Consider the following 10,872-nt stretch of genomic DNA (forward strand, 5'->3'; position numbering starts at 1 on the left):
ATATTAACTTTTGAACAATGCTTTAATACAGAAAAAGATCACCTCAGCTTCGTTTTTATTCAGCTCATGAAAGGTTTGCCACATCCACTCGTTGATTGCTTTTATACTTTTATCTTGCACTTTAAAACAGGGGTCTTCAACGTTTTCAAGGCCAAGGACCCCTAAACTGAAGGCCAGATGGGGCGGGGACCCCTTAATTATATATATGTTATGAAATTGTGTTATATAAAACTAGTCCTATAGTCAGATGGAGTAATGTAACGGAGGTAATTTCATCCTGGGATTGTTAAAGTATATCTAATTCTGATTCCTAATTGATGGGACAGGTGTTGTGAATGAAACGGTGCCCAGCTTAAAAGAGATCCTGTGTGTCGCTGAATGTGTGCATTGATTACTGAAAGACATCTTCTGCCTCCATTTATTTGTTTAATACAGTGTGTTGAATTCATGTTATGTGTATTTAAGCACATTTCAATTAGTGGAAAAAATTGCAAGGGGGGGGGTCTAATCAAAACTTTTGCAACCCCTATGCAGTACTTCCGTTGACCCCCTATGGGTCGCGGACCCCTATTGAACACCTCCACTTTATAGGGTTGTTAGAAATCTGGTGACATAATTACAGCTGTGTCGTCTGCATAATCATTTTAACATGTTGTTGTTTATGTCCATATGAGTAATGTGGGGAGTGTAGTTAATGAATATGAGGGGCTAAAATTAGACTATCATGAATGCCACCAGGATTTATTGTGGTCTCTGATTCAGTGTTACCTACTGACACACTTTAGGGATGGTATTGTCCTGTTTATGAGTGGTTCCTGGTTTCCTCCAAGCATAATGTCTGGCATTCACAACTAGTTCAATCTTCGTCTCATCAGACCAGAGAATGTTGTTCTTCAGGTCTTGTTTTCCCCGAGCTGCCATGTGGCTTTTATGAAGGGGAGGTTTTCATCTGGCTGCTCTATCATAATACTCGATTGTTAGATTGCTGCAGAGATGGTTGTTCTTCTGTAAGGTTCTCCTCGCTCCACAAAGGAATACTGAAGCTCTGACAGTGTGACCTATTTTTGGCCTCCTCTTTAACTAAGGACCTTTTCATCCGGTGGCCCAGTTTATGCAGAAAACCACCTGTAGGAAGAGTCCTGCTGGTTCCAAACGTCCTCCATTTACGATGATTGAACCTTCAAATCACCAGAAATGTGTCTGGATCCTTTCCCAGATTCTTGCCTTCACACAATCCAGTTTATGTTCACAGACTATTCCTTTGACTTCATGTGAAGTGTTCGCTTTCTGACACTGACTGTCAATTTTTGGAGCTTATTTTGACCACTGTGTGCCTTAATCACATCTAATCATCTGAATTTAACACAGATGGACTCAATAAGAACTATGAAAACATCTCATCATGATGATCAGTGAAAACAGGACACACCTAAACTGCATTCGGAGATTAATGACAAATACTTTGTGATTTCTTAATTGTAATATTTTTATTAAAATTGCAAATGTAAAAAAACAAACAATTGTTTTTCCACATTTTTAAAAAGAGTATTGTGTAAGAAATTTTATTTAATTTATTACCATTTGAAATAAGGCTGTAACATAGCTAAACGTGGAAAACTGTAGCCCTGTGAATAATTTCTGGATGAAATGCATCTATTCAAAGTACATGTTTCTTTTCATTATGTTGATTTTAGTTCTTTCTCAACTACAACGTAGAGCCTATAAACAGTCTTTTTTATAAAGCATCTAAATATACAATCTATCAAATTAGTGGTCAAACAACATTCCAGTTTGATCATTCCTACTAATCAGGTTCTTTGCAAGATTTTAAAAGTGGCTTTGAGATTTTAAAACATAACTAACATTGGTTTTGGTTTCTTTTCCACGAGGAAGGAGCTGTAAATATTCAAAGCAGGAACCGATATTGTTAATGTTAAAAACTTACACTTCATACTAGAACCAAAGTTTGGGATTCAACAACAAAACTAAAGTCTTCCTTCCAAGCTATATTAAAGTTAACGTGTAAAAATAAAAGAAAACTGTGCTTAATTTAAAAAAAATCTGAAATTAACAACTAAGTTTATATACAAAGCAGATTTTTTTAGAAATTAAACCAGGTGAAACCAAAACCTTTTCACTTGAGAAGTTCTGGATAGAGCAAATTGACAGATATAAATATTTTTTTTTTATGTTTATATATTTATTTTACAATTTTGTTATATTTACTGCTCTGAGTGCGTTGCTCTGTCAGCTAAAAGCAAGCTTCAGAGTCTCTATACTCAAGTTAACGATTAATTATTAAATTAGTTGACAATTATTTCAATAATCTGTTAATCGTGATTAATTAATAACAATTGTTTCATATATGTTTAATGTTGCACGACTGTACCACAAAAAATTCCTAGTTGTGAACTTCTTCACTAACAATGGCAATAAACCCGATTCTGATTCTGATTTATCCCCAATTGATCATTTTATTTACTAATAGTAAAGGTTATGTAAACCAATGTGGCTCCATGTGAAGATTTACTTCCCACCCCTAAACCGAGTGACTGGTTTCACTTTCCTCTGCAGCAGTGACAATAAGTAGATTTAATACTGCATTTTTGCAGGATTATTTTAATTCAGCCACATTGGATGTGTTAATATGTTGCTAGTAAAATGCTTTTCTTTATAATGGCTACATTTTGTGAGCCATAGTACATCGTTAATATACCCATTATATCAATTACTACATAAAACTGTTAACTGATTATGCATTGAGATATGTTGCTGGTGGAAGCACAGTTTACCTCCTGGTGTATGCAGATGCAGAATAGCACTGCTTAGGACAGTGTTACGCAACTGCTTTTCAAATATATGGACAAGCAGAAGCTAACCTAACCCTAAACAATAACCAGAACGTCAGGAGAAAGACAGATGTAGTCCATTGATTCGATCTGTTGTTTCCATCATATAATTGCTCCCATAGTACTCCAATTTAAAAGGTTGATTTGATGTAATCTCTCGGCTAAATGCATTCCAGTTTATAGCTTGTAGACGGTTGTGTTCTCCATGGCTACTACCAGCACTGTCATGATGCGACCACACCATGGCACAAACAAAGCAAGTGATTTTCGTGTTGCATCTGTGTAGAGGTGCATTCAAGGATGCAGTGATCCGAAGCATGCGAAGGGACACATGGCTAGCAATGAGAAGGGCGCGATTAGGGCGAAGCAAAAACATTGGTGCATGCAAGGCAAATGTCTCAGGAGTTGAAAAATCTTAACCTTTCTGTTAATTCTAGTTCAACTAATCAGGGACTGAATGCGTCTGTGAGGTAGGGAGAAGATAGCCTGGGTGCCATTCCGAACTTAGTCCCGCCCACAACGTTTGAGGTCGTGAAGTTCGGTCTGGCATTGCTCATTAGTAGCGCAAGTATGCTCGCACAATATCTGGTGGGCCAATAAAATTGTCAGGGTGGGCTTTATACGATGATGGACAGATGATCTACAGTAACGTAATCAACCACGTCACCAAAGCGCGCTTGGGTGACAACAACAATGGCTGCCGCTAGAGATTTGAGGTGTGTAGCTTCTATTAGGTCTGTTCTAGAAGATATCGACAGCAAATTAATTTTAAAAGAGGAATAGAGAAACGCGATCAAGTCTCATCTTCTTATTCTAGGCGTGCAACTGCACGCTTTGATTTTTGTTGACAACAACTATGCGTCGCTTAACATACGTCACGCACTCCGTTGCTCTTCTTGGTTGTAGGTCTATCCAATTGAGTGCAGAGGCATTTTTTTTCCTGGTTCGTTCAAAACACGCCCCATAATCACAGCTCTATTGAGCAGTATCATACTCATATTCTGACTAGAATTGAGTAGGACTACGTCAGGCTAGGGAGAAGAAGCGCAGGGGAGACTTTCAGTAGCAGAGCCGAGCAGTTCGTATTTGGTTTAATATTCTGGACTTTGCTCACGCTGATGATAGGGACATTCTCTTACAATTATGCAAAACTCTTGCTAAACTCAAAAACACACTGAGATGTACATTTGGTATTGGTGCAGTTCAAGCAAAGACGGCTTTCTTTAAAGAATAATATCACTCAGGGCTCGATGTTAACCATCGCCCGATCTCCCGGGGCAGGTAGTTTTTATTGTCGGGAGAGTACAAATTTAATTGCATTTGCCTGCCGGACAAGTGCAATAATCGCAAAAACAAAATATTTATCACTCAAAATTACTTTAAAATCACCGACATTCGCTGAAAACGACCCACAAGCGTTGCCGGCGCCATTTTTGTTGTTTTGTCCACATTCTCGCGTGATTTGAAAAAGCTGCGCGGTTTTCCGCTAGATGGCTTGATTTTTCTCTCCTTGGGGAGAGAATTCTGCAGAGCAGCAGCTGGATGATGAATTTAATCTATACTATAATACACGCTAGATTAAAAATGATCAGTCAGGGATTAGGAAAATAATAATAATAATTGTATGCGCACAGTGTAAATATTTCTATCATATGGCAGTCTTCTGTACACTGGTCATACATTAAAAAAAAATTTTCTCTTAAACATTGGAGTGGTGCATTTAAATGTTGTCGAGCTAAACATGTTAAATTGGTGAGTAGTACTAGTGTAAGTTTTTAACCTGTCAAGTTTTTATTTTTTATTTTAACATTACAATTTATATTTTTCCAAGCACACAACAGTTTAAAGCAAAGTTTAGTTTGAAAAAAATGTGCAGGAAGGATTGAAAGGCATGTTAACAGGGTAATGTAGGCCTGAGTTCATTATCTGACGCATGCATGTAAACACCAGGAACCTGTAAACTTAATGAATTACAAAAAAAACATTTAAAAAACAAACATGTTTTATTGATATATATATACAAAAATGAATATTAGGAACTATATTTATCAAACATTATACTGGGCAAAGAAAAATTGTTTCTGGGTAAATGAAATGTGAAAGTCACTTGCCCAAAGGGCAAGTGGTAAAAATCCGTAACGTCAACCCCTGACCCTAACATACACTGATCAGAGGAGCTGGAAGGAAAGCAGCCTGTTGAAACTTACTGATGAAATCAGGTTTCTAAAGAGGCCAAGATAAAGAAGCGGAAGCCAAAGGTTGGTAAGTGTTGGTATACCCTCTATCTATGCAATAACAGAAGGTTCTCAGACTTTTTCCCTGTATGGGTCAAATTAATCTATAATAAATGTATTGCATGCACCATTAAGTTTAGTTCACTTTATTTGAAACATCAGGCATCAATGGCCTTTTAGCCTTCATGCAATATGTGATACAGCAGATTAGATCATTTTCTTTTTGTTTTTTTGAAAAGGCCCATCAAGGCAGACTGTCTTCCATGTTTCTGTAGTTTTTTGCTTTAACAAACGTTATTCAGATGACTGCAGATCAGCAAGCACCTGCTAATCAGCCATCAATTGAAATTAGCTTTGCTGAAGCAGCAAAACATCTGAAACATGTAGGGATGGAATGCCTTTAGGGTCAGAGTTTAAAACAACAACACATTAACTAGGTCACTCTAAAACCTTTGTGTTCAGTCTATTCAGAGCTGGACCTGTTGGTCTGCTTTGTTCTACTGCATAACCAAAATGGACTTAAGCTTATGTTCACAGAATGTTAGCTTGACATTAGCATTCAGCTCCTGAAGCAGCAAATACCCCCAGAGCATTACACAACCACCTCCGTGTTTAACAAGAGAGACTCTTTTTCTTAAATATTATTTCACACCAGATGTAATCTCCATGGAAAATTTCTTGGTCATCTTAGAAATGAGACAAACCTTTATGTTCTTTTTTTTATGCATTGTTGTTTTGGTGTGGAAATCTCCCACTGCTGCTAATTTCTTCTGTTTTTTTTATAACTTAATCAAGAAAAATGAACGTAGCCTAGGCAAGCAGGACTTGCGATTTTTAGATGCAGCCCTAAAGGTTTTCATTTGGGGTGAGCTGTTAATATGCCAGGAGTAATATTTCCCTGGAAAAGGCCTGAGAAAGTCACCACCGCTCCATCTTTTCTCCGCTTCTGGATAATGGCTCTGAATGTTGGCAACAGGATCAACAAGCCTTTAAACATTTCTGTAAATCTTTGTTTTTCCACCTGATAGATGTCCGTTTGTTTCTTAGTCTTTAAAATATATTAGTCTTATCTCGTGATGTCAGACAAGGTTTTATTTGAAACTTAAATGTTTCAGGTTCTTTCTTTTATGTTTTTTTATATTACAGCTCAGGTGATAATGAGGACAGGGTGTAGCTTGTAAAACCAAACCAATCCTCTAAAAACAAGGTTGATTATTTCAAATTTAACAAGGTAGATTACTACCTTTTTGTTAATGTTTGAACATGTTTCTCTTCATAAACATCGTTTTAAAGAAATGTTGATTTTAACACAATTTATCTTTTTCTGCAAAGGGTTTCTAAACAGGTTTAGTATGGAAATGGATTAGGGCCACTGAAAAAAAATAAAAAAGTTAACTGATTTTAAAGTTTTATTTCAGTATAATATGTGAAAAAAAAATCAGAATTCTGACTTTTTTTCTCAGAACTCTGACTTTAATTTCCAAATTCTGACTGAATTCTGACAACTAACAAACATGTTAGCATCAAGCCGTAGCCATGCCTGTTTTAGACTTAGACAGATTTATTTGTCATTTTGTACACACAAGTGTAAAACAAAAAGAAAGTTTAGAACATCTCTCTAGACAATTTCATTTTTTTAAGTGCAGCTTTGAAAAATAGTAAAAAAAAATATAAAACAGTAATATAACTTTTTTATATAATGATAAAATATAATAAATATAATAAATACAATAAAACAACCCATTTTACAAAAAAAAAAATAAGTTTTAGAGACTAAACTAGCTCTCTTGTTTTAATCACCTTCTGCTCTTCCATTAATGGAATAGAATCCCAGGCGACCCCTCAGGCACGTAAAAAGTTGCTTAATTCTGTCATTTTCCACTAATGTGTCACTGGCCCTCTCAAACAACTCACATATTTGTCGGTGAAGCTGAGTGCTCCACATCCCTTCCTTCATGGTGCCCATCTACATTAAGATCCAAAATTCTGAGATTAAAGTCAGAATTCTGAGATTAAAGTCAGACTACTGAGATTAAAGTCAGACTTCTGGGATTAAAGTCAGAATTCTTAGATTACAGTCAGAATTCTGAGATTAAAGTTAAAATTCTGAGATTAAAGTCAGACTTCCGAGATTAAAGTCAGACTTCTGAGATTAAAGTCAGACTTCTCAGATTAAAGTCAGACTTCTGAAATTAAAGTTAGAATTCTGAGATTAAAGTCAGAATTCTGAGATTAAAGTTAAAATTCTGAGATTAAAGTCAGACTCCTGAGATTAAAGTTGGAATTCTGAGATTAAAGTCAGACTCCTGAAATTAAAGTTAGAATTCTGAGATTAAAGTCAGAATTCTGAGATTAAAGTTAAAATTCTGAGATTAAAGTCAGAATTCTGAGATTAAAGTTAAAATTCTGAGATTAAAGTCAGAATTCTGAGATTAAAGTTAGAATTCTGAGATTAAAGTTAAAATTCTGAGATTAAAGTTGGAATTCTGAGATTAAAGTCAGACGTCTGAGATTAAAGTCAGAATTCCAAAAAAAAGTCGGAATTCTGACTTTTTTTCCATATTAAACTGAAATAAAAGTAAAAAAAATCTGTTTTGTTTTTTTGTTTTGTTTTTTTTCAGTATCCCTAACGCTCTTCCGTAGATTAGTGATGTTCTGGCTGATTGTGGTTTCTTAGTATCCCGGGTTGTTTTGACAGAAAGTAGTTCTATTCCCAGCCATGATGGGTCAAACCTGTTCCAAACAAAGACACTTTCTGTATCGGGATGACAAAAAAAAATGTACAAACAGGTGATTCACACAGGAAGCAAACACCAAAATAAACAAATAAACGCAGCAACTGACATAAGCTTTGTATTACAAATCCAAACAGAAAAAAACGGTTAATTAAGAGCGCATAGAATAAGGGACTATTTTGGGTGGAAATCAGAAAAGGAAAAAACACGCAGGCAAAGTTTGATGGCGCCTCCCTCCCTCCTTCCTTCCCTCCAGACCCGAGGCAACAGTGGAGCCTTTCAGGTGAACCATCGAGGCCACAGAAACCATTCCACTGAAACAACTCCTCCATTAAACCGGTGTCCTGTTAACGGACACTACCGCACACCAACTGACAAAGATGTGAGAACAAGTTGGAGCTTCAACTTACCAGCTAATGAGGAGCCTAACTGCTGTTCCTGATGTCTCCCCCCGAACTGCCGCTCACTTCCGGTCCGGAGACAAGGCTGTTAAAGCGTTATTAGCGTTTCGGAGCAGAGCAGCAGATGTAAAGCAGCAGAGAAGAGGTTTTCCAGGAACTGCGGAGAGAGAAACGGCTGCAGGGTGGAGTCCAAAGGAATCTGTTGAACACACCCATCCACCCACAGAGGGAGCCACGGGGCCTCCTGTCGCTCCAACCAGTAAAGGACCCAGTCTGGGTTATCCCTCTTTATCAAACAACAATCATAATCTGCATCTTCATACTTCTCCTCTAGTAATTTCCATAATTATAAGCAGATGCTTTGAATTTAGCTGATGTGACTCACCACCCAGGGTGTAGCTCCACTAGGGGGCGACAGAAGCACTCCCTTAGCAGGTTATCTGTGGTTTCCTCTTAAGTCAAACTTACTTCAAAGATGGAGATGATATTGACAGTCAGTCTGTAGACTGCTGGTTAGCGAGACGGTCTGCTGAGCTTTATGGGGAGATCCAGTGGATTGCGTGAGCTGATACTAGAGCTTTACTCAGGGACCTGGAGGATGGAAGTCCAGTTGGATAACACAGGTTTAGAGAACCTGTCCATGATGAGCAAGCATGAAGCAACAGTGGAGAGGAAAAACTCCCCATTGGGAAGAAACCGTTGGCAGAACCAGGCTCAACATGGCGATCTTCTGCCAGACTAGTTGAGATGAGACAGGGAACGCAGTAAGAGTCTGGGAGGAATGACAAACTGATGAATCTTTAGCTACGATGGTGGAGGAGGGGCTGGAGGTGGGTTCAAACTGTGTCATCTGAATGAAGTCACAGCGAATCCGCCGGCTGCCCACAGGAGCAGACAGGTGCTTATCGAAGACCTTTTAAGATGAACTTTGGATGCTGATTGGCTTTCGTGGAGGTGTGGTTCAAAGCTGATTGGCTGTGTCGCAGGTGGATGGAGGAGAACAATGAGTTTCTTCAGTTGAACTTCCACCTAGGCTCCATTTCAAAATAAGGTAACTTCGGCTTTAACAAGTCTTTAAGAGAGGCATCTGCAGGATTGTGACTTGAACCTTTGATTTCATTTATATATATATATATATATATATATATATATATATATATATATATATATATATATATATATGTGTGTGTGTGTGGGGTCCCACCTGCCCCCACCCATCCTCACGACCTTCTACAGAAGCACCTTAGAGAGCGTTCTGACCAGCTGTCTCACTGTGTGGTGTGGAGGCTGCAGCGCTTCAGATTGGAAGAAAGTGAGGAGAGTAGTGAGAAAAGCAGAGGTGATCATTTAAGCTCCTCTTCCCTCCATAAAAGACATTTCATCCCAGCTCTGTATTTCCCAAGCATCCAATGCAGGTCCAGCAGATTCTGAAACATCTTCTTCCCCATCGCCATCAGACTGCTGAACTGTTAAGAAAACTCTGAAAGAAGTCTGCGACTATGAATCACTCTGACAACACCGAATCAAAACACTGCATAATTGCACCATATATATTTATTGCTCTGAACTTCAATATCAATGCGGTTTTTTTGCACAATGTTTTTTCTGCCACACTGTTTACATTTGATCACCGCTGCACTTTAAGAAGTGGAAATGTTGTGAAAGCTGTATAAAAAGAAATTTTGTTTTTTATACAATCTATGTTTACAAAATGACAATAAAAGTTGTCTAACTCTATATGTAAATATAAGTATTTTTAAGAACATTTTTGTCTTCATGTTCATTTGCTCCACACCATCAGGACTTAATGCTAAATTATCTAGAACCTGTTCTAATTAGGAAAACTAAAACAATCCAGAGTATGGAGTACTTAAGATGGGAAACAGAGAAGAGGAAAGTAAGGGAGACAGAAGAGGGTAGAATGTGGTATTAGTCATGTCTTCTAATAGGAAATATAAATGTATTGATACAGAAAACCTTGGATGGTGGCCCATCTAAAATGACCTTTCTCCAGGCTGGCTATATAAGCCTCGGATCTACCATAACCAATGTAAACCATGGAGTTCAATTAACTCTCAGTGGGAGCTTTATCTGAATGTGTTTTGGCCAAATGAGATGGAAGATTTCATTTAGGGAAACAACCACAATGAAGATGTTTGGTGTGAAGTTGAAAGATGTTGTGTTATTAACTTTATGAAACACTAGGAAATTGAAGGTAAAGATTTATTCACCTCTGTCAGAAATCTCAGAATAGATCATTTGGAGCTTTCAGTTGACTGATGATCGAACAGAGATTACCTAAATAATACAAACTCTTCACCAGACACAAACACACACAAACCTTCAAAATGAAGGCTAAGTAAAGCCTGACTGCAAAATGGATTTATAGAAGTATTAACAGTAGGGGCCATGAGCAGCTAGGGGAATAGTAACTGGTTACATTTACCGGTACTCAAATTTATTTATTTATAAAAAAAAATATAATAAAACAAAAGTTAACTTTCAGAAGTACTAGTACCTTACTATACTTTTGTACTTCACTTAAGCCACATTTTACACAGTATTGGTACTCTAACTTGAGTAAAATTACTGGCTACCCTACCTGGGAAATTTACATTAAACAGTAAATATTATACCCGAAAGTCTTTATGCA

Source organism: Cyprinodon tularosa, unplaced genomic scaffold (genome assembly GCF_016077235.1).
Source record: "Cyprinodon tularosa strain WSP-4 unplaced genomic scaffold, ASM1607723v1 ctg145, whole genome shotgun sequence".
Lineage (NCBI taxonomy): Eukaryota > Metazoa > Chordata > Actinopteri > Cyprinodontiformes > Cyprinodontidae > Cyprinodon > Cyprinodon tularosa.